We start from the raw sequence: 27,951 nt of genomic DNA on the forward strand, positions 1-27,951 counted from the left end.
TGTAGAATAACCATTGTACAAAATTCTTTTGTATCCTGATTCACATTGTTAATAGGGAATGTAGTACTCTTTTAGATAATAAATGTTATTCAACTCACCCACATGAAAGTATATGGAAACACTGTTCCAACTCCCAAATACTTGTGTAGGCTTGATGTGGAGAGCACTGAGAACCTTGCATCACCAGTCAGCAACTATCTTGAATTTTACCGCATTGTTGCACTTGAATAAGAGAAAAAGAAGTTCCTTTCATGTTATGCTATTCTCCATTTGTCTGTGAATAGGGTATGCTTTTATGCTAATACCTACTGCATAGATCAGCCAGCATAGATACAGATTATTCAAACTATTATCATGGTGTTTCTGAAGGATAACTAATCAACTATGGTTCCAAACTGTAATCTGTGGACTGTGGGTCATGTGGGGGAGTCCATTAAATGACTCCTGTCCTGCAAACCTTGCTCCAAAGAAGCAACAGAAGAGACATGAGCCAATGATAGACAACTCAGCCTCTCACCACCAAGTCTCCCTGCCACAGAGTTGTCTCCGCACCATGAAGGAAGTGGAGAGAACAAATACTATACATCAAAACTGAAAAAGAGTGGCATTGGCAGCACATGGATGGTAAAAAAAAAAAGCTCTCAATCCTGGATTCTTAGTACATACTTCTACTCTAAGCAGGACGTGCACAAGAAAGGACCAGGATTAGAAGTGGTAAGAATTGGGACATTGTAAATAGATGCTTACCTCTTCTGCAGTCCTTACATTGCTTCAGCCACCATTACCAATGAAGGAAGGCATATAAAATGGGTTGGCTGGTAGGGGGAACGAGAGGTGAAGATGTGGGAGAAGGTGAGATCTGGAGATATCGGAAATTGGAAGACATTGAAGACACCAAATAAAATTTCCTTACTGACAATTTCTTTTCATATTATAAAAGTTGTGCAACATTCAAAATCTTCTTCTTTGTAAAATGTTACAGTTTCAAGGTTATTGCCCTTATTCAGGAAACCAAAATTGCACATTTCATTCTTAGCCTATTTTCTATATATAGAATATTGTTCTCTATCTCTAAGCAAGGAGTTAGAATAGACTTACAAATATGGGTAACATATTTCCTAAAGGAAATGAAGAAAGCATGCATGGGGATAACTTGCTTTTGCAGCAATTATTACCCTTAGCAGAAAGCATGGAGAATACTACCCTTAACCAATAAGCCTTGATGCTTTAATTGCAACTGCAACATTGCTCCCCACTTCAAGGCAAGGAGAAAAGGGAAAGTGGATTCAGACAATAACCAAGAGGGCCCATGGCTTCTACTGTCTGGGGTACTGATACGCAGACATGAGGGAAAAAGCACAGGACTGCTTCTATGGCCAAGACCATAAGCAAAGCATGTCAATCAACATTATCTGAGCTTTCAAGATCTGAACTTTTTATGGGTATCATAAGGTTTGGGGATAAATGCACAGAGCGACAGTTACTACCGTTAAGAGAAATATGGGAGTAACTTGCACAGAGTGGCAGTTACTACATTAGGCTTGCTGGTCAGACAGGATGGACCAAAAGGAAAGGAGTGTGAAATGCTTTTGCTGTCATTTCAAAGGCATATGATGCCTTTGAAATGACAGCAAAAGCCTTTTGCTGGGACATTAACTTCCATAGGTCGTCTTGATGGCAGATGTGTTGCTTTACAAATGACATACAGGAAAAGGGGAAAGGCTTGCTGGGTCGTTATGTAAAGGAAAAAATCTTTCTGCAGTCTTATCAACTCTGATTTACCTTCCCCAACTAGGAAGCTATGGGAAGGATTTTCCCCAGCAAATATTTACTTTCTCTAGCAAGTATTTTCTGGAATCTTCTGAACCCAGATAGGAGTGAATGACCTAGATATGGGAACGACAAGTGAAGTGATCAAAGCTGCTGATGATACAAAATTATTCAAAGTTGTTAAATCACAAGAGGATTGTGAGAAATTGCAAGAGGAGCTTGGGAGAGTGGGCATCCAAATGGCAGATGACATTTAATGTGGACAAGTGCAAAGTGATTCATATAGGGAACAGCAACCCAAATTATAGTTCCACAATACAAGGTTCCACTTTGGGAGTCATCACCCAGGAAAAGGATCTAGATGTCATTATGAATAATATGTTGAAATCCTCTGCACGGTGTACAGCACTGGCCAAGGAAACAAACAGAATGCTTGGAATTATTAGGAAAGGAATGGAAAATAACAGAATATCATAATGCCTCGCTCCGAGGTGTAACCACACCTTGAGTATTGTGTGCAGTTCTGGTAACTGCATTTCAATAAACACATAGCAGAATTAGAAAAGATAAAGAGGACAACCAAAATGATAAAGAGGATGGAATGATTTCCTTATGAGGAAAGACTAAAGAGATTAGTGTTCTTCATTTTGGAAAAGAGACAGCTGAGGGAAGATATGATAGAGGTCTATAATAAAAAAAAAAAGTGGAGTGGAACCAGTAAATGTAAATCAGTTGTTTACTCTTTCATAAAATGCAAAGACTAGGGGTCATTCAATGAAATTACTAGGTGAAACATTTTACAGAAATAGGAGAAAATATTTTTTTAACTCAACTATGGAATTCGCTGCTGGAGGATGCGATGAAAGATGTTAGTATAACTGGGTTTAAAAAAGGTTTAGACAAGATCTGGAAGAAAAGTCCATAAACCATTATTAAGGTGGACTTGTGGAAATCCACTTTTCATTCCTGGGATAAGCAACAATTTATCAAATATTTGGGATCCTGCCAGGTACTTGTGACCTGGAATGGCCACTGTTGAAAGCAGGATACTTACAGCTAGATTCATCAAAATGCTACAAATATAGCAGAAATAGCACCCATGATTTAAAAAAAAAAAAAAAAAAAAAAGGGCGTGGTTAGGTTAATTTCCTATCTTCCGCATTGCGTAGGCTATTTCCGTGAAGCATGAAGCATCAGCACATCGCTGATGTAAAGGCTGAATTAGCCAGCACATATGGGAAGTCCCAAGCTGAGGTTTGCAGCAGAGTGTTTACTTAGTAAGCAAACTAACTCTCTCTGTGGAGATTGGATTACCGCAAGACAAGACTTTACAAAACTGCTTTTCCAAATTTGTAATTAGCCACATATGTAATTAGCCATGTGCCACATCATTAGCCACATCATGCATAGATTAATGCAGGGTGTGTTAATTTTTTGGTTTATATATATACCAGCTTCCTGCAGCTGCCTCTTTGCGGGTGTATCGAGAGTTGGAGAGAGAGGAAGTAGGTGGTGTTGGTTAGTGGATAGTTCTGTTAGTTAATGGAGATTAAGAGGTTAGTGATTAGGAGACCAGATAGTTAGTGGAGGTTAGGAGGTTCTTGCAAATACTAAGTGAGCTGTCCTGTTTGGTGTTCTCATCTGTTTCCCTTTTCCTTGGTCTCTTGTGTTTTTCCGTGTGTGAAAGTTTTTGTTAGTTTGCTAATTTGTCTGTCTGTCTTTTTATGTGGAGGAGTGAGGAAGTGTGGAGGAGTGAAGAGTTGAGGTGGTTGTGGTAAGGAGGATGAAGTATAAGAGGCATGGGGAGAGAGCAGAGGAGAGGAGGGAGGACAAGGGCAGGAGTGCTAGGAGGAGGAGGGAGGACCTGGAACAGGAGTAGCAATAGGCAAGAGAGAATGGATAGGAGGAGGTGGGTGGGAGAGGGGGATAGGCAGGCGAGGATGGAGGGAAGAGGGTGGCAGGCTAGGGGGATAGAGAGAGAGGGCAGAGAGGAAGGAAGTTTGTAGGCTGGGGGGAGGAAGGGAGGGGAGATGTGAGTGAGAGCAAGGAAAGGGAGGACACATCTCCAAAAGTGGAAGTGGCATCCCCTTCTGGCAGCCAGGCAACAGGACGCACTCATCTGAGAGCTCTCACGTTTAGTATTGAGAACAATGAGATGCTCATCACTGGGGTCCTCGAGCCTTAACCAATGAGGAACTGTGCAGCCTGGACATCGAAGACAGCAAAGGGCCATATCTGGTGCACCGTTACCCAGGCGATATCAAGGTGGAGCGGTGTGCAATGCAGTGCAGAGCAGGTGGCCCACAGGTACCAGGACATCAAGGTACAATTAAAGATGAAGGTCTATAGCTGCAACAAATACTTTCAGCAGACCGGCAGAGGGAACCCTTTTCCCAATTGTGCTCACGTCCTTGGAAGAGCGCCTCATCCAATAGCTGGGACCAGGTTTGTTTGATGGCATGGCTGAGTGGCTAGACACCACACGAGCCAGAGCCGATAAGTTCATCTCACCTGTAAATGGCAAGGCTGCTATAATTGTGCACATCATTTGGCATAAGATGCTCACATTGATTGAGCTGCAAAGTGTGCGTTTCATACCAAATATTCCATGTGTGTACCTCTTAGCTTTAGTACTTATGCCTTCTTCTTTGTTTCCACTGCTCTCGCCCAGACTCTGCCAGTCCCATCTGTCAAACCCCAGGGACCAGCAGTGAAGCCCCAGAGAGCAGCCGCACAGCTGGACTTTTCCATGCTCCCTTGCTTATGGATGCAGAGATCCAGCTCAGTGAGGAGGAGGAGCAGCAGCAACACAGCCCACTCCTGGAAGCCCTGGGGCTCAGCAAGCCCACTGATTGTGAGCTTGAAAATTGTGGCCTTAATGGACGAACCCAGCCTGCAATGGGACACTGTTCAGTCAATGCAACCTTGCTCCAGCATACCACATTGCCAGCTTGAGGCAGTAGGCACTGTGGCGAACCAGCCCCCTCATGCCCCTTCTGGAGCCTGAAACCTCATATCACCACAGGACTAGTACATACCAGCTCTGGCACTAGCACTGCCACCAGCACCATCACTGAAACAGGCCTCCATGCACGAGAGCTAGACCGGCTGGAAAGACGCCATCATGTCAACCTATACCACATATGGGCAGCTAGTGCATCTGAGGAGGGCAGTCAACGGGCATACCCAGGCCCTGCATATCCAGATGGCAGCGCAAGCACAGGCTCTCACAATAGGAGCAATGCCAATCAATGACCTCACCAGTATGATGACACAGATTCTACAAAGAAGGCTGGAGCCTGCACCTGTGCCTTCCCCAGCATCACAGGACTCAATGCCACCAGCATTCCCTGTTCTGAGAGACGACCCAGGGTAGGCCCCTCCAAAGACATATCTCCCCCAAGTGACAAGCCACAGCATGGCAAAGGGCCATAAAGGATGTAAACAGCTGGCCTCTAATGGCTAAGAACAAGACTTTTTGGACAAGCCTGGCCAGGCCTCTGTACAGAGTTTCTTTGCTGGCTAGATGGAAGAAGCAAGCTGGGTCCCTCCTGATTACCAAGTTCCTGACCCGGCTAGATGGAAGAAGCCATCCGGGCCCTTCTTGACTACACAGTTCCTGTGCCAGCTAGATGGAAGAAGCCTGCTGGGCCCGTCATGACTACTGAGTTCCTGTGCTCGCTTGATGATGGGGGCTGGTCTACTGTGTGCTACTGTTATCCTGCAGTCTACTTCCAATGTCTTCCTTGATGCTCTGCTCGTACTCCAGCCTCTTTGAGGCCATCTCTAGTCATGGTCCAGCTGCTGTCTCTTCTCATCATGTCTCATCTCCTGCTCCTGATGCTGGTATTTCATCTCATTTCTTCCTTCTGCTGTGTACATGCTGGTGTCTCGTCTCATCTCATCTCATCCTGTTGATGCCTCCATGCTGGTGTCTCATGTCATCTCATCCTGTTGATGCCTCCATGCTGGTGTCTCATCTCATCTCATCCTATTGATGCCTCCATGCTGGTGTCTCATCTCATCTCATCCTGCTGCTACTTCCATGCTGGTGTCTCATTTCATTTCATCCTGCTGTTCCCTCTATGCTTATGTCTCATCTCATCCTGTTGCTGCCTCCACGCTCTTGTGTCTTTTCTCCTAAGGCTCCTGCATCCACGCTGCTGTGTCTTTTTTCCTGGGGTTCCTGCCTCCTTGCTGCTGTCTCTTTTCTCCTGGGGCTCCTGCCTCCACGCTGCTGTCTTTTCTCCTGGGGCTCCTGCCTCCATGTTGCTGTGTCTTCTCCTGGGGTTTCTGCCATGCTGCTGTGTCTTTTCTCCTGAGGCTCCTGCCTTCATACTGATGTGTCTTCTCCTGGAGCTCCTACCTCCGTGCTGCTGTGTCTTCTCCTGGTCCTCTGTCTCCATGCTGCGTTCTTTGGTCCTGGTCCTGCTGCCGCCTTGGTGAACTGTGCTGCCTTGGACATTAGGCTTTCCCCCTTTGAGTGCATTCTTTTTACATGGACTGTCTGGGGCCTTTTTCTTGCCATAGTATTGTAAGGCTGCTATCAGCCCTAACATTGGAATGTACTGTAGCTATTGGGGGTGCCACTTCCGCTTTCTATGTTCTTTGCTGTAATCATGATTGTTCCAATAGGATAAGATGCTAAGCCTTTATATGTAAACAAAAAATAAATAAATAAATAAATATGTAATGATGCCATCTCTAACAGTGTGGGGTAGATTTTAAAAGAAGCGCGATCAGCCTACTTTTGCTTGCGCATCAGACTCAAGCAAAAGTACGCTGGATTTTAGTAGATACGCGCGGAGCCGCGCGTATCCACTAAAATCCTGGATCGGCGCGCGCAAGGCTATCGATTTTGTATAGCCTGCGCGCGCCGAGCCGCGCTGCCTCCCCCCGTTCCCTCCAAGGCCGCTCCGAAATCGGAGCGGCCTCGGAGGGAACTTTCCTTTGCCCTCCCCTCACCTTACCCTCCCTTCCCCTACCTAACCCACCCACCCGGCCCTGTCTACACCCCCCCCTTACCTTTGTCGGGGGATTTACGCCTCCCGGAGGGAGACGTAAATCCCCGCGCGCCAGCGGGCCTGCTGCGCGCCGGGCCGCGACCTGGGGGCGGGGACGGAGGGCGCGGCCACGCCCCCGGGCCGTAGCCACGCCCCCGTACCCGCCCCCCAAACGCTGCCGACACGCCCCCGGAACGCCGCGACGACCGGGCCCGCCCGCCGACACGCCCCCCTCCGAGAACCCCGGGACTTACGCGAGTCCCGGGGCTCTGCGCGCGCCGGGAGGCCTATGTAAAATAGGCTTCCCGGCGCGCAGGGCCCTGCTCGCGTAAATCCGCCCGGTTTGGGCGGATTTACGCGAGCAGGGCTCTGAAAATCCGCCCCTGTATGTATAGTTCTAAACTGAATGTGCTGTTCAGTTCATTTACAATGTTATGTGCTATTTGTTATCTTGTCCTTACAGAATGTGATTATCAGATTCGTTGACTTGATTTGAAACTGTTGACTAGATTTGTTCGCTAGTAAAGTGGTCGCTGGTTTGAAAAATACACTTTCTGGTTGGGTCTGTTCATTTTGTGGATTTATCTTAAAGGTGCCCTTGCACATTCCAACTAGCCACTTATCTGGCAAGCCAGACCATATGGGCTAGGCCATACAACTGAATGCTCTGTGTATGCTCTCAAGGAAGACAGCAAGAGCTAAACAGGAAGTTCCTTACTGTGGAGCTTCACTATTGGCTCCTGTTGCCTTCTTCAGACAGCATACTCTTAGCTAACTCTTGGGTACATGGGCCTGTATGTGAGATGGACACTAGCTAATATGCAGCTCCATACGCTGTCCAGTACAATAGGTGTCAAAATGCTTGGCTATAGGTGCAGTAGCTATGTCTTCACTTTGTGGGGGCCCAATTGTCTGTAGAGCTATGCGCCGGTTATTATGCAGCGATAACCCATTGGCCTCTTCCATAGTGAAGATATATCACCTTTGACCATACAATGGCCCTTCTCTCTGGCAATGCATCAAATGCTCTTATGGCATCACTCTTTTGTCAGAGGCCTACTTGAAAAGTAACTCAAGCACAAGATGTGGTTCATCTGAAGTAGCTGAAATGTGCAGCTGCAGGTTCCAGAGCCAGAGAGTACATTGTGTAGCTGTAAAACTTGTGTGATATTAAGGGGAAGTTATAGTCATCACCACACAAGACTTTACCTTGGGCCTCATTACTTGTGTCATCACGTCACTTAAAAGGCTATCTGTACCCAATCCTTTTTAGGTTTCACACTAAAGAAAATGTCATCTACTGGCAGGCTGCTGGAATAGGGTGTCAGCTGCTGTGTGACAACTGAGGAGGAAGAGTGAGGGAGTTGTCCTGTAGAGAATGCCCACAGGCCAAAAGCAGAGGGACTGGAGGACTGTTGCTGCTTGGGACCAGGCAGACTTCCACAGACTGGCTGCCTCCCCTATACTGGCCTGGCTTGGAGATCTGTATAATACGTGTAAGCTAAAGATGACCTTACAGGGATTATACTGATCCCCAAGCCAGGCCAGTACAGGGATGGTAGCAGGTCTGTGGAAGTCTGCTTGGTCCCAAGCAGCAACAGCAGCCCTCTAGGCCCTTTGCTCTTGGCCTGTGGGCATTCTGTACTTAACACAACTCTCTCACTCCTCCACTTGTCACACAGGAGCTGACACCCTGGCACTGAAAGTTTTAGATTAAATCTGTCCCCTAGATTCTACAGCAAATATGTGCCACCACTTCTATGTATGCATAGTAAATATATTGCACTACAAATGGCATAATCCAGGTAGCCTTACCCTGCCAGCTTATACAGATGGCAGAGTAAGTGTCAAATGATGTTCCCTAGTTGGCAGCCTCTATGTCAACTGTCCATGATATGATCTACATAGAGGAGGCTAAGGAGGCCACTGACCAGAAAAAGGGATCCTCAAATAGGACTGCTGCCAGGCCTTAGGCACCTGCAAAGCAACCCAACCCCACAACCTCCCTCCTCTCCCCCCCCCCCCCCCCCCCCCCAGTATCTGCTACATACTGCTACTAAACCCTCTCCCAGACCATTCCTCTGAATAATCCCAACATTGATGGCATTAGGGGGCCATTGGCACTCTGTGTTCCTGCCATCCCTGCATCCCCACATTCAGTGGACAGCTTCTTAACACCCACAATCCCCCTCCCAAAACTACTAAGCCTCCCTGGCAGTGGAAGCTCTGTGAACCCTGCACACCCCCAATAAACTGGACTATTAGGCCCACTTCAGGTACTAGATGGAAAAGCCTCAGGGCCGGGGGGGGGGGGGTGGAGAGATGCCCATTACAGGCAGATATCAACTCATCCCAAAACATGAGACTGGATATTTGAGGTCTTGACACTGTCAAGTTCATTCCACCCCCACCCCACCCCCCCAACGCAAGTTATAAACAGTCAGCTGCCTAGAGGGATTGTAAGCATACTACGGTGAGCCCATTCATAGAGCAGCCCATACTGTCATCTCTCTGAGGCACCCCTTCTCAAGAGTGGAAGGACTGGATCACTGCTGTCCAAAGCCAGTGTGTGCAAAATGAATACATACACACGGCCTGCTTTGGGGTATGCATTAATTGGTAAGGGAGGGAACTACGAGCCAACGTCATCCTCTAGACATTGAGATTGACAGAGGCTAACAAAGCAAATTACTCAGTGAGATGCACACTGATACACATATCTATTGGCTACTGACTACCTGCCAAGCGACATCAATCTTTAATAAGTAGATATATGCAGATGAAATACAGATAGGTCCCCCAACATGGACCGTGTTTCGCCACTCCAGCTGCATTGGGAAGGACAGAAGTCCAGAACTAAAATAAATAGATAAAAACAAGGATCCAGAATAAAACAAATACATGGCTACAAGATCTAAACTCCAAACAATATATGATGTAAGAAAACGTACCTAGTAATTAAACACATCCTCTAGGAACTTATCCAAACCTTTTTTAAACCCAGTTACACTAACTTCTGTAACCACATCCTCTGGCAAAGAATTCCAGAGCTTAACTATGTGCTGAGTGAAAAAGAAATTTCTTTGATTTGTTTTAAATGAGCTACTTGCTAACTTCATGGAGTGGCCCCTAGTCCTTCTATTATCTGAGAGAGTAAATAATCGATTTACATTAACTTATTCAAGTCCTTTCATGATTTTGTAGACTTCTATCATCTCCCCCCTCAGCCGTTTCTTCTCCAAATTGCACAGCCCTAACGTCTTTAGTCTTTCCTCATAGGGCAACCATTCCATGTCCCTTATCATTTTTGTCGCCCTTCTCTGCACTTTTTCCAGTGCAGCTATATTATTTTTGAGATGTGGTGACCAGAACTGCTGTTGCCTCCGTCGGTCTCAGATGGCTTCGACCCTTGTGCTTCATCTTTTTCTCTGCTCTCCCCGCTAGCCTTGGGAAAATGGCTGCTGCCACATCTGCAAGCCGTGTCCTCCGGCATCCCCGGAACGGCTATGGCAAAGCCTCACGCCATGTTTTTCCTAAAGGCCTCCTAGGGTGCGCGCACGCCACCCACATCTTTATCCACATTATGGCGGGAACCTCGGGGCCGACCCCCTTGAGTGACATCACGCCATCAGGGTATTTAGCCTATGCTTGTTTGCTAGCTCATTGAGTTAGCAAGGATTGGACTTGTCCGGTCTAAGCTACTCTGCACTTCCTTGCTGCTGTTGGAAGCCCTCTCTGCCCTTCGGGATATACTCTAATCTGGGTACCCGCTCCTCAGGGGCCCTCTGCTTTCTTTCAGGTGCCTTACTGGGATCAGGTACTCACTCCTCGAAGGCCTGCTCTCCCTGCCTCTGTGCCTCTTACCATCTACTTCTACCTGGTGAAATCATCAACCTTACAGCTACCATCTAGTGAGTAATTCTCAGTCTGTCTCATCTACAGCTCTGCCATGCTGGGAAACATACACCTGGATATCCCTATACCATCTTGGTGAGACGGGTTCCCTCTGCCGAGGGTCCCTGGACTGCTACCTCTGGATCAACTCACTACTGCCACCTATGGTGGTATACATCAGCTGTACAATAAAAGACAAAACTCTGTGTTTGTGCGTCCTGAGTCTAGCCCAGTACTGTGGCTGCGCATGGGGCTCCTCCCCATGGGCGTGGTCATCTCCCACAGTGCACAAGAATCCACTCAAACACCTCGAAACCATAACAACTGCACACAGTATTGTCGGTGTGGTCTTACAATGGAGCAATACAGAGGCATTATGACATCCTCTATTTTATTTTCTATTCCCTTCTTAATAATTTCTAACATTCTGTTTGCTTTTTTGATCGCCACAGCACACTGGGCTGATGATTTCAATGTATTATCCACTATGACACCTAGATCTCTTTCCTGGGTGGTAACTCCTAAGAAAGAACCTAACATTGCATAACTACAGCAAGGGTTATTTTTCCTTATATGCATCACTTGGCACTTGTCCATGTTAAATTTCATCTGCCATTTGGAAGCCCAATCTTTCAGTCTTGCAAAGTCCTCCTGCAATTCATCACAATCTGCTTGAGATTTAAAACTCTGCATAATTTTATGTCATCCTCAAATTTGATAACCTCACTCGTACGCCTTTCCAGATCATTTATTATTAAAAAGCACCGGTCCAAGTACAGATCCCTGAGGCACTCTACTGTTTCCCTTTTCCATTGTGAAAACTGACCATTTAACCCTACTCTCTATTTCCTGTCTTTTAATCACCTTGCAAGCCACAAAAGGACATCACCTCCTATCCCATGATTTTTTAGTTTTCTTAGAAACCTCTCATGTGGGACTTTGTCGAACATCTTCTGAAAAAGTAAATATACCACATCTACCGGTTCACCTTTGTCTACATGTTTTTTCACCCCTTTCCACTGAGAAAATTAACCATTTAATCCTACTCTCTGTTTCCTGACTTTTAACCAGTTTGTAATCCACGAAAGGAGGAGATTTGTGAGGCAAGACTTCCCTTGGGTAAATCCATGCTGACTGTGTCCTATTAAACCATGTCTGTCTAAATGTTTTGTGATTTTATTCTTTATAACAGTTTCCACAATTTTTCCCAGCTCTGAAGTCAGGCTCACCGTTCTATAGTTTCCCGGGTCATCCCTGAATCCCTTTTTAAATATCGGAGTTACATTGATCATCTTCCAATCTTCAGGTACATCGGATGATTTTAATGATAGTTTACAAATTTTTACTAATAGGTCTGAAATTTCATTTTTTAGTTCTTTCAGAACCCTGGGGTGCAAACTGTCCGGTCCAGATGACTACTCTTTCTTCAGTTTGTCAATCAGGCCCACCACATCTTCCAGGTTCACCGTGATTTGGTTCAGTTGATCTGAATCATCACCCGTGAAAACCTTCTCTGGAATGGGTATCTCTCCAATATCCTCTTCAGTAAACACTGAAGCAAAGAAATTGTTTAATCTTTCCGCAAAATCTCACAGTAAAAACTTTTTAAAATATGTCCGAAGCAGAAAGCCTGCAAGATCACCTCAAAGGGACTTAAGATCCAGCTCCACAAATTGATGGAGGCATCCCATTTCAGTTGCTGACAGAAGAGGATAACAGGAACAAAATGCTATATATCCTCCAGTATGTGAAGACTCCCAAAGAGATCGTGGTAGTCCCAGTGTACAAGATACTTATGGAGTGATTGATGAGGATGTGGAACATCCCCTCACAGTGCCCCCTGTTAGGAAGGTGGACACAGTTTTTCTAATCAAAAAGGCAATCCATCCTCAAGAAGGCCAAACGCTCTTGTACCCATTCTTCAGCATCCCCAAGGAAGGATCAGAGAGTGATGATGCTCTTGGGAGGAAGGTGTTCCAGGGCGCTATGCTCATTGCCCACATATTGGCCTATCAACTCTATGTGAGACAGTACATGCACAACATCCTGAAGTAGGTGCAGGAGGTTGCTGAGCAACTGCCACAGCAGCAGGAAGACACTCTCCTGTTGCTAGTGAATTACAATCTGGAGTGCGGAAAACACGGTGTCTGTTCGACCTACAATATTATTGAAACAGCATTGAGGGTATCTGTAACAGGAATCATGGCTGCAGGCCTCAGATCTCAGACTGGAGTTGCAGGAGTAACTCGCTGATGTGCCATGAGCGGGGGAGAATCTTTCAGAGATAAAGTGAAGGACACGGTGACAAAGATCAGGGATCACCATGCGACACTCCCAACAGCTCTCCACTGGCACTTAGGATCTGTCCTCTTCAGCCAGGAGGTCATCGAGGTTTAGGCCCAGGAAGTCCTCCACCCCTCACTTTTGTTAGCAACACCAGTCCCCTTGCAGCCGCCCCAGACAACATAGGGCCCCGAAGCCCCAGCTGGCAACTCAGTCAACTTTGAGGATGGTGGTTTGATCGGATCACAGGGATCATAGCCAGGTTGCCCATATCCAGAGCGATGGACCTGCCGGTCAGGGAAAGGCTGCAGTTCTTTGCAAACCAGTGGTCCAGTGTAACCTCGGACCACTGGTTCTTTCCATTTTTCATGATGGGTACAAATTATACCTTTTGGTTGTCTTGAAAAATTATCTCCAAGCCTATTTTTGGGCCTGGTAGTACAACAGGAGTTACTAATAGCCGAGCTACTATCAGGGCGGTCAAGCCCGTCTCACCAGGACAAAGAGGGTGGGGATTTTACTCCTAGTACTTCCTGATACCAAAGATAACGAGGACTCCATTCCATCCTAGACCTAAGGACCTTGATCAACTTCATCAAAAAAGAGAAAAGCTCAAGATGGATTCCCTGGGCATCCTAATCCCCTTCATGCAAAAAAGGGGACTGGCTAGGCTGTCCCAATCTAAAAGACGCCTACACCCACATAAAGATCTTCATACATCACCGGATGTATCTCCAATTCAAGGTGGGAAACCAGCATTTCAGTATAATGTTCTGCTGTTTGGGCTTACATCAGCCCTACGTATCTTCACAAAATCCCTAGCCATGGCCGTGGTGCATATTCACAGACTGGGAGTTTATTTTCCCATATCTAGACATTTGGCTGGTCAAGAGCACCTCAATCAGGATCTGAAGCGTGCATACGCTTGACCATCCGTGTGCAGGAGTTATTAGGGTTTGTTGTCAACTTCCCCAAGTCCCATCTCAACCTGTCACGATAATTGGACTTTATTGGAGCCCTGTTAAACATGGCTCAAGCCAAGGCCTTCCTGCCACAGCAATGACCATCATTCCGATGACCATCGCAGTGGGAATCCAACAGAGTCTGTAGGCATCAACATGGCACATGTTGAGGCTGTTGGGCCACATGTCTGCTACAGTACATGTCACTCCTTGACATATTTGCATATTCGAAAAGCCCAATAGACCTTAAGGTTGCAGTGGTGCCAAACCACTCAAGACCTCCAGGATTGCCTCAGAGTCACCTCGTCCCTCAGGGTCTCTTTGTTCTGGAGGCGGGAAATCTCAAATCTGGAACGGAGTATATCCTTCCAAAGTCCTCCCACCCAAATTGTCCTTACCAGGGATGTGTCTAGCCTGGGCTGGGGTGCTAATGTAGTTGGACTTGGCACCCAGGATTTATGATTAGGTACATACTGTGGGCTTTTCAGAGCTTATACAGACCAACAACCAAGTAGCCATGTAGTATGTCAACAAGCAGGGAAATACAAGATCGTACCTCCAGTGCCAGGAAGTGGTCCAGATCTAGACATAGACCTTCTTCCACGGGATGGTGCTCAGGGCCATGTATCTGGCTGGAAGGGATGATATGATAGTGGACAGACTGAGTCGCACCTTCAGAACCATGAATTGTCTCTGGACCCAAGGGGTCGTGAATCAGATCTTCTACCTCTGGGGAAGCCTAGAAGTGGATGTCTTTGCAGTGCCTTGGAACAGGAAGGTTCTTCAGTTCTGCTCCCTGTACAGGACATGTGGCAAACCAGCCTCAGATGTCTTTATTTGTCATTGGAGTGAGAGTCTTCTGCATCCTCCATTTCCACTGATAGACTCATTTGAAGCTTCATGAGGACAAATGGACTATGATCCTCATAGCTCCATATTAGCTGAGACAGGTTTGGTTTCCACTCCTCCAGGAGATGTCCATCTAGAAAGTGATCAGGTTGGGGACTTCCCTAGATCTCATCACCCAGTATTGAGGCAGGTTATGCTATCTCAACCTCCAGGCCTTGTTGCTCACAGCCTGGATGTTGAGAGGTTGATATTGCAATCACTTGATTTCTTGGAAGATATGTCTTGGGTCCTAGAGGCTTCCAGAAACCTTCCACTGGAAAGCCCTATGGACTGAAGTGGAAGAGGTTTTCCAAGTGGTGTGAGCAGAAGGCCCTAGATCCTTTCTCCTGCTCCCCGCAAAAACTGCTTGACTACCTTCTACACATTTTGGAAGATGGTTTGAACACCCACTCCCTTAGGGTTCATCTGAGTGCAGTTGGCACATATCACTGTAATGTAGTCAATATGTGCATCTCTGTACAGCCTATAGTTGTATGTTTCATGCAGGGCCTGCTTCAGTCAAAGCCTCCACTAAGGATTCCTGCTGTGTCTTGGGACCTCAAAGTAGTGTTGGCTCAACTGCTGATTGCTCCCTCTGAGCCACTGTACTACTGTGACCTGAGGTACCTGACCTGAAAGATCATATTTTTGGTGGTGGTCACTTCATCACATAGGGTCAGCGAGCTCCTAGCCTTAGTGACTTATCCACCTTACACTACGTTTATTCGTGACAGGGTGGTCCTACGTCTGCACTCTAAGTTCCTGCCTAAGGTGGTGTTGGACTTCAATCTTAACCAGTTCATCATTCTGCCAATATTTTTTCCCAAGCCCCATTCACACCAAGGCAAATGAGCCCTGCACAGGTTGGACTGCAAAAGAGCTTTAGCCTTCTGTCTGGAGTTGGGGATCGCCGTTGCCAAGCAGACACTCTCAAATTGGCTTGCAGACTGCATCTTCTTCTGTTATGCCCAGGCAGGACTACATCTTGGTGTGGGTCACGTCAAGGCTCATTCTGTTCGAGCTATGGAAGCATCGGTGGCCCACTTATAAGCAGTCCTCGTGGAGAAGTTCTGCAGGGCTGCAACAAGGAATTTCATCCACTCATTCACATCACATTACTGTCTGAATAGGGATGGCCGATGCGACAGTAGGTTTGGCCAATCTGTTCCCTCCTAGGGCCTGTTCTTTCTTTTCAGAGTCGTCCCCGTCCCCCCCCTTGTTACCAACAAAACTAGTTGTTGTGCCCTTTGGCACTTATTTTGGTGTTTTGTTGGTCCCTTTTTATGTTGGGGGACCACCTTTATCTAATGATTCACCCATGTGAGAGGACTGCCATTCTACTTGTTCTTAGAGAAAGTAGTGATGCTTACTCGTAGCAGGTGTTCTCCAAACTATTAAGATGGAGATAGCAGTCCAACAGTGAAATGGGGGCCTTGCTGTCTTTTACATTGAGTGCCACATGCATGATTATTTACAAGTTGGTGAGAGGTTGTATTTGTACACCTAGTGCAAAGAGCTCCTGGTTCTCAGAGAATGTCTGATCTCTGGAGGCTAGAGTAGCAGACCTGGAGAAGCTGAGGCAGACAGAGAGGAATATAGATACACCCTTTCAGAGACATAGTAGCCAAGTACCAACTCTAGTCTGGCAGCCCCTGTGCTGCTATAGAGCAGCAAAATCACCTAGATACTGAATATAAACCCCTGACTAGAGAGACCAATAAAGACCAGCTTTAAGATTCAAAAAAGTAAGAAATTTATTTAATGGAGAAAGGCGTGGTTTCTCCAGAAGCAGCAGGCATTACAAAGCAATGGTGTATGCCCAAACCCTGCTCAGCCCTAAACTGCCAATGCAAAGGGTTATAAAGGGTTACCTTCAGCCAATCAACAGGTGATTGCATTTACTCGCCCCTTATCTCATAGCCAATTAATAAATTTGTGCATGTGGGCAGAAACCTCTGTTGTAATTTCCAAGAAATAAGTCCAGTTAACTTTCGTTTTCTGAAGTATGATGTCATCTGTGCTGATGGTTAATCCCGTAGGTTTCGTTTTTACTCAGCTCTGAAACCTCTTGTGCTGGCTATTCATACAGGGCCTGATTTTAAAAAGCATTTACTCGAGTAAAAACCAGGTTTACTGGAGTAAATTTACTTTACCTGAGTAAGTGGGTTTTTGAAAATTGCTACAATTTATGCCATTGACTTGTCTATAGGATTTATTCACATAAGTGCAATTTACTTGAGTAAATGGCTTTTGAAAATTGCTACAATAGTAGCTACATTTACGCATGTAACTCCTTTTGAAAATTACCCCCACAATGCAGAGCATCAACTTGATGTAGCAGGAAGTGTTCCTGTAGCTAGGACCTCTCTCCAGGTGATATGTTATCCTCTCGATCAGAGGATGGGTCTCCAAGGACTTGTGTCCAGAGATAAGGGTTTCGTTGGCCATCGTAATTGGTGATTTGATCATTAGGAATGTAGATAACTGGGTTGCTGGTGGACGTGAGGATTGCTTGATAACTTGCCAGCCTTGTGCAAAGTTGGTGGACCTCTTGCAGGCTGTTGTGGTACATGTGGTCACTAACAACATAGGAAGGTGTGGGAGGGGGAGGTTCTGGTAGCTAAATTTAGGCTTCCAGAATTTAGGTAGCTTCTCTGAAATGCTCCCTGTTCCAAGCGCAGGACCCCAGATCCAAGCAGAGTTCTGGAGTCTCAATGTGTAGATTAGTCAATGGTGCAGGAAAGAGAGTTTGCTTGGATAGGAACTAGGCAACATTTTGGGGAAAGGGGGAGTCTATTTCGAAAGGATGGTTTTTACCTTAACCGGAATGGAACCAGGGTGCTCTCACTAACCTTTAACAAGGAGATAGAGCAGCTTTTAAACTAGAATATTGGGAAACACCTATAGTTGTGCTCAGCAGCGCATGATTTGGAAGGAAGTATCTTCAAAGGATACTAAAATAACAGGGGAGTTAGAGCATCCCAATAGGTTCCATTAAAAGCATATGTAGTCCATTTGCCTATAAATTAAGAGCAAATTGAATTAAAAGATTTCAGGTTATCACTGTCAACTGCTAAGAAAGTTGTATATACAAATAAAAAGTGTATCTTAAAATGTCTGTATGCCAATCCCAGAAGTTCAAAAAGTAAAACGGACTTAATTGGCATCTCAGAAACCTATTGGCATCTCAGAAACCTATTTTGTATATGAATTTCAATGTTAGAACAAAAAAAGAAATCAGTTGAAAAACTACATTTCCACTGACTTTTCTCCTGTATGTTATTTAAAGTCATTTTTCTACTGACTTTGTTATAACATTGAAATTCCCAAGCAAAATAAAATATAAAATGAAAGTTAAGGTCCTTACCAATGGGACAGTGCTATACCAGGATATACTGTAAATACATGTCAATGATAGGTTAGATCAAGTTGGTGGTGGTGGGGGGCACTTTGTTAGGATAAAATTCCTGCAGGAGACCAAATGCACAGTGGAATCTTTGTGTGGAAATTCCGTGTGTGATGGGGAAGAGTATAATGTTGGGGGTATTCTGCCATGAACAGATGGACAATAAAATACTAACAGAAATTAGGAAAGCTATCAAATTTGGCAGCATAGTAATAATGGGAGATTTCAATTATTACAATATACTGGTGCAGGATAATGAATCTTTAATCACCACAATTTCAATAATAGTCATAATCAGTTCCAATGGATAAAGGATCTCAATGTTAATGATGGCGACTCCAAACCGTTCAAGATGACAGCGTTTAAATTGATCCCCCGACACGGTCCCGTGTTTCGCCAGGCTGCGTCGGGGGGGACCAAGGGTATATTTAAATCTAAGATATAAAAACACAGATATCAGTCAGTATAAAAAAGGTGAAGAGGGCTACATAGTACTAACCTTTACTGATGTACATACCTTTACAGAGATACCCGGAGCGCGCAAGCCCGCACAGGTGTGAACCATTTAAACAAAAAGAGGCGCGAACCCTGGCAGCTCTCGCGAGAGCTGTCAGAGCTAACAGCTGGTCTCGGTGGATCCGTACAGTTAATAAAATAGATTCCACTCAATTTCTTTGTTAAGTCCAGAGGGAGCTACAGTGTCCAAAGTAAAGATCCACCGCTGCTCCCTCCGACCCAGGATCTCGGGGTAGTTACCGCCCCGGGAGGGGCGGCGCACCACCTCGATCACCAGGAAGGAGAGGTCAGCGATGGAATGCTCACACGCCAGCCAGTGGGACACTAGAGGTTCATCAAGTCTATGTAAACGGATATTAGAACAATGTTCTATAATCCGAGTTTTCAACATACGGGTGGTCTTACCTACATAAAGAAGAGGGCATGGGCATTTCACTATGTATACAACCCCTTTAGTAAGACAGTCCGAGGGAGAACGGAGTTTAAATACCCGTCCACAATTGGGGTGCAAAAACTCAGATGTGGTTGTGGTGTGACTGCACATAGTGCAGTGATCACAGGGTCCATGCGTGCCTAGACTCTCGGGTTGGTGGATAGCTGTGTCAGTGTGAACTAACGTGTCACGTAAGTTCCTGCCACGCCTGAAAGTAAAGCGCAGCGGACTGTGTAACAAGTCTGTGAGGGACAGAGCGGACCAGTGTCTCCGTATCGTCTCAGCAACGGATCTACCCATAATCGAGAAAGGCAAAATACAATTGTTGGACTCATCTGAAGGATTGTGGGATGGTAAAAACAGCCATTCCCGATTCGTGTATAGTGCTCTTTTAAAAGCTCTCTTAATTACCCGATACGGATAGCCACGGGCCAAAAACCGGCTCACCATACCCTCTGCTTGTGTTAAAAATTCAAGGCGAGTCGAACACAACCGACGTAGGCGTAAGAACTGCCCCGTGGGTATATTATCGCGCAAAGCGCGAGGGTGACAGCTCTGATATTGAAGTAGGGTATTGCGATCGGTTTTCTTCCGGTGGATAGACGTTTCAAAAGTATCCTGACCAGCCGTAATAAGAATATCTAAGAAGGCAATTTCCCGGTGGTGAATACAAAAATTGAATTGAATGTGAGTACTAAGAGAGTTCAGCCAGTCCAAAAAACAGTAGAATTGTATGTCCGTACCCTTCCAGATCACAAAAACGTCGTCAATATACCGGCGCCAAAGGAAAACAAATTCATACCAGTCAGATGGATAAATAAAGTGACTCTCAAAGTTATCCATAAAGAGACAGGCAAGACTGGGGGCCATCGTGGCCCCCATAGCTGTCCCTTTAATCTGTTGGAAAAATAAGTCATGAAACTGGAAAAAGTTCTTCGTGAGCGCTAATTCATACACTTGCATCGTTTCTTCCGCTTGCTTAGGCTTAAATTGTTTTTCTTGGATGTTGATGGTTCCACAGACATGTCGATCATGCGCCCGCGGTCTCGGTGGATCCCCCCCGGTCCTATTGACGTCTCGCTCGGGGCTTTTGAGCGTCTAGTTAGTAAAGATGTACGTAACCTCTTTTTATCTAAACGTTTCATCCGGTATAACCTCACTAGAGATGAAACACGTGCACTGACGTCTCTGAGTAGAGATCAGTCGATTATGATAAGACCAGCGGACAAGGGGGGAGGGGTGGTGGTCCAGGACCGGGCGAATTATGATATGGAAGTTTTTCGCCAACTGAGTGACAGTGAATTTTATAGTCCATTACTTACTGACCCTACTACTGAATTACAAAATACTATAAAACAGGTTGTTCAGGAAGCGTTGGATCGACACATGATTACTCTTAAAGAATACAAATTTCTTGTATCTCCACATCCTATTACCCCTCAATTTTACACGTTACCTAAAATTCATAAATCTTTAACACATCCGCCGGGTCGCCCTATTGTCTCAGGCATTGGGTCTATCCTTGAACCCTTATCCCAGTTCGTTGATCATTTTCTTAAACCATTTGTCCCATTGATTCGATCGTATGTTAGAGACTCTGCTGATTTGATCTCTTTATTGTCTGCAGTAACTACCCTTCCCCACCCTTTTTATTTTGTTACACTGGACGTAGTCTCGTTATACTCCAATATACCACAGTCTGAAGCACTTCAAGTTATTTCATACACCCTGGAGAAACGCCCGCGACCCCATAGAGTATCTACTTCGTTTCTTATGCAATTGACTGAATTAGCGCTCACGAAGAACTTTTTCCAGTTTCATGACTTATTTTTCCAACAGATTAAAGGGACAGCTATGGGGGCCACGATGGCCCCCAGTCTTGCCTGTCTCTTTATGGATAACTTTGAGAGTCACTTTATTTATCCATCTGACTGGTATGAATTTGTTTTCCTTTGGCGCCGGTATATTGACGACGTTTTTGTGATCTGGAAGGGTACGGACATACAATTCTACTGTTTTTGGACTGGCTGAACTCTCTTAGTACTCACATTCAATTCAATTTTTGTATTCACCACCGGGAAATTGCCTTCTTAGATATTCTTATTACGGCTGGTCAGGATACTTTTGAAACGTCTATCCACCGGAAGAAAACCGATCGCAATACCCTACTTCAATATCAGAGCTGTCACCCTCGCGCTTTGCGCGATAATATACCCACGGGGCAGTTCTTACGCCTACGTCGGTTGTGTTCGACTCGCCTTGAATTTTAACACAAGCAGAGGGTATGGTGAGCCGGTTTTTGGCCCGTGGCTATCCGTATCGGGTAATTAAGAGAGCTTTTAAAAGAGCACTATACACGAATCGGGAATGGCTGTTTTTACCATCCCACAATCCTTCAGATGAGTCCAACAATTGTATTTTGCCTTTCTCGATTATGGGTAGATCCGTTGCTGAGACGATACGGAGACACTGGTCCGCTCTGTCCCTCACAGACTTGTTACACAGTCCGCTGCGCTTTACTTTCAGGCGTGGCAGGAACTTACGTGACACGTTAGTTCACACTGACACAGCTATCCACCAACCCGAGAGTCTAGGCACGCATGGACCCTGTGGTCACTGCACTATGTGCAGTCACACCACAACCACATCTGAGTTTTTGCACCCCAATTTTGGACGGGTATTTAAACTCCGTTCTCCCTCGGACTGTCTTACTAAAGGGGTTGTATACATAGTGAAATGCCCATGCCCTCTTCTTTATGTAGGTAAGACCACCCGTATGTTGAAAACTCGGATTATAGAACATTGTTCTAATATCCGTTTACATAGACTTGATGAACCTCTAGTGTCCCACTGGCTGGCGTGTGAGCATTCCATCGCTGACCTCTCCTTCCTGGTGATCGAGGTGGTGCGCCGCCCCTCCCGGGGCGGTAACTACCCCGAGATCCTGGGTCGGAGGGAGCAGCGGTGGATCTTTACTTTGGACACTGTAGCTCCCTCTGGACTTAACAAAGAAATTGAGTGGAATCTATTTTATTAACTGTACGGATCCACCGAGACCAGCTGTTAGCTCTGACAGCTCTCGCGAGAGCTGCCAGGGTTCGCGCCTCTTTTTGTTTAAATGGTTCACACCTGTGCGGGCTTGCGCGCTCCGGGTATCTCTGTAAAGGTATGTACATCAGTAAAGGTTAGTACTATGTAGCCCTCTTCACCTTTTTTATACTGACTGATATCTGTGTTTTTATATCTTAGATTTAAATATACCCTTGGTCCCCCCCGACGCAGCCTGGCGAAACACGGGACCGTGTCGGGGGATCAATTTAAACGCTGTCATCTTGAACGGTTTGGAGTCGCCATCATTAACATTGAGATCCTTTATCCATTGGAACTGATTATGACTATTATTGAAATTGTGGTGATTAAAGATTCATTATCCTGCACCAGTATATTGTGATACTTGCTTACGTGCAAGGTTTTCTGCTCCTTCTCAGTTTAGATTTCAATTATTCCAATATTGACTGGGCAAACATCACATCAGGAGGCTAGGGAGATAAGGTTTCTAAATGAAATAAATGACTGCTTCATAGAGCAACTGGTCTGGGAACCAACTTGAGAGGGAGTCATTTTCGACCTAAATATTAGTGGAACAAAGGATTTGGTGTGAGAGGTAATGGTAGTGGGGCTGCTCTGCAACAGTGATCATGATACAATCAAATTTGAGTTAATGACTGGAGGGAAGACATTAAGTAAATCTACTGCTCCATCATTTGACTTTCAAAAGTGAATCTTTGATAAAATGAAAAAAATAGTTAGAACCCCCCCCCAAAAAAAAGTTTACATCAGGCATGGATGTTGTGTAAAACTTCCATTTTGGAAGCTCAAACCAGATGTATTCCATGCATTAGAAAAAGTGTAAAGGAAAGTCAAATGACTTCTAGCATAGTTAAAAGGCGAGGTGGTGAAAGATGCTATTTTAGCCAAAAGAACTTCTTTCAAAAACTGGAATAGGGCTCCAAATGAAGAAAACAGGAAAAAGCATAAGCATGTTAGAGTAAAACATTGATAAGGCAGGCAAAAAAAGAAATTGAAAAGAAGCTTGTCGATGAGGCAAAAACTCATAATAAAACCTTATTTAAATATAACTGCTACAGGAAGCCTGCAACAGGGTCATTTGTACTGTTAGATGATCAAGGGGTTAAAGGGGCATTTAGGGAAGATATGGCTATAGCGGAAAAACTAAATTACTTCTTTACTTCAGCTTTTACTGAAGAGGATGTTGGGTAGATTCCTATGTAGGAAATGATATTTAACGGTGGTTATTCAGAAGAACTGAAAGAAATCACAGTGAACCTGGGTGATGTAATAGAGCAGATTGACAAATTAAAGCATAGCAAATCACCAGATGGTTTACACACCAGAGTTCTGAAAGAAATCAAATATGAAACAAATCTATTACTAGTAATTTGTAACCTATCATTATAATCATCTGTTGTACTTGAAGATTGGAAGGTGGCCAATGTGATGCCAATCTTTAAAAAGGTCTCTAGGGCTCCTGGAAACTGTAGACCAATGAATCTAACTTCAGTACCAGGCGAAATAGAAATTATTATAAAGAATAAAATTACAGAACATATAGAAAGGCATGGTTTAATGGGACACGGCCAGTATGGATTTACACAATTTAAATCTATCCTCTCCAATCAGCTACATTTTTTTATAGGGGTTAATAAACATGTGGATAATGGTGATCCAGTGGATAATTGTGTATTTGGATTCTCAGAAGGCGTTTGACAAAGTCTCCAATGAGAGACTCCTGAGAAAAATAAAAAGTCATGGGATAGGGGACAATGATATTGTGGATTGCAAATTGGTTAAATGATAGGAAACAGAGAGTAGAAATAAATGGTTTTCTCATTGGAGAAAAGTAAACAGTGGAGTGCCTCAGGGATCTGTACTGGGACCATTGCTTTTTAATTATTTATGAATGATCTGGAAAAGGAGCGAAGAGTGAGGTCATCAAATTTGCAGACACACAAAATTATTCTAAGTAGTGAAATCACAAGTGGATTGTGAGAAATTGCAGAAAGACCTACAAGACAGGGAGATCAGACATCCAAATGACTGATGAAATTTAATGTGGACAAGTGTAAAATGATGCACCTACGGAAAAGTAACCCACACTGTATTTACACAATATTAGGTTCCATATTAATAGTTACAACCCACAAAAAAGATCTGGGCATCATTGTGAACAATACTTTGAAATCCTTGGCTTAGTGTGTACTGGCGGTCAAAAAATCAAATAAAATGCTAGGAATTATTAGGAAAGAAATGGAGAATATCATAATACCTTTGTATTGCTCCATGGTGGGGACCAAGCTGCACATACTACAGTATGTGCAGCTTGGTCCCCACATCTCAAAAAATATAAGATGAACTGGAAAATGTTCTGAGAAGAGCAATCAAAATGATAAAGAGGATGGAACAGCTCCCTTATGAGGAAAGGCTAAAGAGTTAGGGCTGTTCAGCTTGGAGAAGAAACAGCTGAGGGCAGATATGATAGAGGTCAATAAAATCATGAATGGAATAGAATGGGTAAATGTGAATTGGTTATTTACTCTTTCAAATAATACAAAATCTAGTTGGTACGCCATGAAGTTAGTAAGTAGCACATTTTAAACAAATTGGGGAAAATTCTTTTTCACTCAAAACACAATCTGGGAAACTTATTGCCAGAGGATGTGGTTAAGGCAGCTAGTCTAGATGGGTTTAAAAAAGGTTTGGACAAGTTTTTGGAGATGTCCATAAACTGTTATTATCCAGATAAACTTGGGAAATACCATTACAAATCAGTGGACCTTAATAGCATGGGATCTATCTATTGTTTGGGATTCTGCCAGGTACTTGTGATCTTGATTGTTTATTTATTTATTTTATTTATTTATTTAAAAACTTTTGTATACCGTCGCTAAGTCATGTACCATCGCAACGGTTTACAAATAGGCACAAAATAAGGTATATATAGTTAGTTTATCGTACATTCTAACAAGTGCCAGTTAAGAACGGTTACAATATCATTAATAAAATCAAATTTTTGGGTAGTGCTGGATTAGTCCAGGAAAGTTATTTGAGATACTTTTATTTCAGTCTACTTCTTAACTGTATTATGTATTTATAATATTGTAATGTCATTTATTCTTAGCTGCGCTTTTCTGTATTTTCGTTCACTCTCTCCCTCTCTACCCCACTGTTTCTTTTGGAAAGGCTTGCTTATAGAGCCATGTCTTTAAGGTTTTCTTAAAGGATTTGATATCACTCTGTAACCTGAGTTCAGTGGGCATTGTGTTCCATAGGATGGGCCCAGCCTGTGGTAAGGCCCTTTCTCTTACTTGGGTTAGTTTTGCCGATTTTACTGTAGGGATTGTTAGTAGTGCCTTGTTAGATGAACGAAGGTTCCTTTGTGGGACATGGACTCGTAGGGCTGTATTTAGCCAGTCTGCTTCTTTATCATATATTAATTTGTGTATGGTGCATAAGGCTTTGTACTTTATCCTGTATTCGATTGGTAACCAATGTAGTTCTGCTAAAGTTTCTGTTACATGGTCCCTTCTTTTTGGAAATAGGATAGTGGGCTTAATGGACCCTCGGTTTGACCCAATATGACAATTCTTATGTTCCTATTTTCTGTCAATAGGTTTTATGCGCATAAGTGCACTTTAAGCACATAAATGGGTTTTTGAAAATTGCTATGATATATACTACTTTTATATATGTAAATTGTTTTGAAAATTACCCCTTTAGTTTGTAAAGTTGAGGAAACACTAATCATATCATCCAATTGGAAAGTTATAAATTTCTCTATAGTGTTTGTCTCCTTCCACAGTTCCTCCATCATTATAATCTCTGGCCTCTTCAAACTGCTTACCCACCCATAGCCCAATAAGGAAGGAACAGGGGTTAGTATCAGTCCAGCTCCAAGTTCTAAAGGGCCTTCTGGGTACGTCACATTCCCCACATAACCCAGCCTCATCAAGCTTCCAGTCCCTGGTCCATTCTCCTCACTCACCAACACCAGAGGGGGGCTCACAGCAACGGGGTCACTTAATTCTAGCTCAGATAAAAGGGCCCCTCAAAAGCATGCTCTGTCTTGCACAAATTCCACTGAATGCAACGCTCAGCTGCCTGTCTTTGTCCTTATTGCTCAGGGACCTAGAGACTATGAGTAAGCATTGGGACTCAGGAACATTTCCATGTGCACCTGAAAAACTTCACCCACAGAAAGTTCAGCAATGGAGATCACTAATGTTTTACCAGAAACCTAGCTAACAAACTGGGCAATTTGATACCTGAAGGCTAAGTGGGTGTTGGGAGGGAAAGACCCTCACTTGGCCTTTCCTCTTAACATCGATAAATTTGTTATGTTAATTGAAGAAACAAAGCAATGAACTTGACTCAACAGAGCTGTAGTCTGTAGTTGTTAACCCATAGATACCATCTTGGGACCTCCATCCATCATCTTTTAGTCTTTACTTATCAGACAGTAGCTGAATCAGAAGAAAAGGAGAGGATGCAAGCAGAAGAAGGAAAGTCCAATACAAATAGTATGGCTGGTTATTTCAGGCTGTTTTTGGTTAGAGGAAATTATAGCTTACAAAATGTTGTGCTGTTTTGCTTTCTGATTAAGGCTTGGATTTATCAAAATGTGATAAGTATCGCATGCGATAGCAAAAGGGGCATGTTTTATGCTAATATATAGTTTATTGCAATTTGTGCTAATTACCTATGCAAAGAGCTAAGTTAGCTCAAATTGTGATAACAGCCATACCTGTTGTATTTCCTGCATACAACCACTGGGGGACCATTGTTAATGGTGTGAGAGAGAGAGCCTAGCCTAGCCATAAAGTCCTCTCCCTAGATAAGTATTTGTATCCCTATGGGAGGCCCACCTAGTAACTCGCGGTGAGGTTTAGGTCTTAGTGTAGGGGGTTAGAGGCCACTTTGACATTCAACGTGAGACGTACGAACAGAACAGTGGTCTCTTGTGAAGATTTGATGACCTTCGGAGTGAGGAAACTCACTCCAAGATGAGATTTGTGCAAGGTTCTCTCCACCTAGCTTGATGGACTCTCTACCTGGGTAACATCAAGCTAGGTGGAGAGAACATTGCACAAATCTCATCTTTGGGTGAGTTTCCTCACTCCGAAGGTCATCAAATCTTCACTAGAGACCACTGTTCGGTTCGTTAGTCTCACGTTGAATGTCAAAGTGGCCCCTAACCCCCTACACTAATACCTAAAACCTCACCTTGAGTTACTAGGTGGGCCTCCCATAGGGATACAAACACCTATCTAGGGAGAGGACATTTTGGCTAGTCTCTCGCTCTCTCTCTTTCTCCCCCCCCCCCCCCCCCCCGCCCCCAGATAGCTAGGCTGGTGCTCTGGGAGCATTGAAACCTACTAAAACAGGCCTTTCAGGAAACATTGTGAAATGCGCTAACACCTTACCACCCCGTAATGCAAGCTATCGCACAGCTTAACACTACTGAAAAAGGTGTAGTTAAAATCGCATTAAGTCTGTGCAATAGCACTTCGCAAACTGCCAAACCCAGCCCACTCCCGCCCCTAATGCCTCCTCTTTTTCAGATTTGCATCGCACCATACGATATGGTGCTATCGCATGCGGTAAGGGCCTATCGCATGCGAAAACGCCTTAGCGCATTTTAATGAATGACCCTCTATGTTTGCTATTTCTATCTAGGTTTTCCCCTCTGATTTTAGTTAGAAATCTAGAAACTTGACA

At 44.5% G+C, this 27,951-nt stretch overlaps 1 protein-coding gene across 6 annotated transcripts in view; it reads left to right on the forward strand.

Moving 5' to 3' along the window:
- WDR17 (WD repeat domain 17) overlaps positions 1–27,951 on the forward strand; it is a 533,217-nt gene that overhangs the window by 375,584 nt on the left and 129,682 nt on the right. The gene's annotated exons all lie outside the window — the stretch shown is intronic.

Source organism: Rhinatrema bivittatum, chromosome 1 (assembly GCF_901001135.1).
Source record: "Rhinatrema bivittatum chromosome 1, aRhiBiv1.1, whole genome shotgun sequence".
Classification (NCBI taxonomy): domain Eukaryota; kingdom Metazoa; phylum Chordata; class Amphibia; order Gymnophiona; family Rhinatrematidae; genus Rhinatrema; species Rhinatrema bivittatum.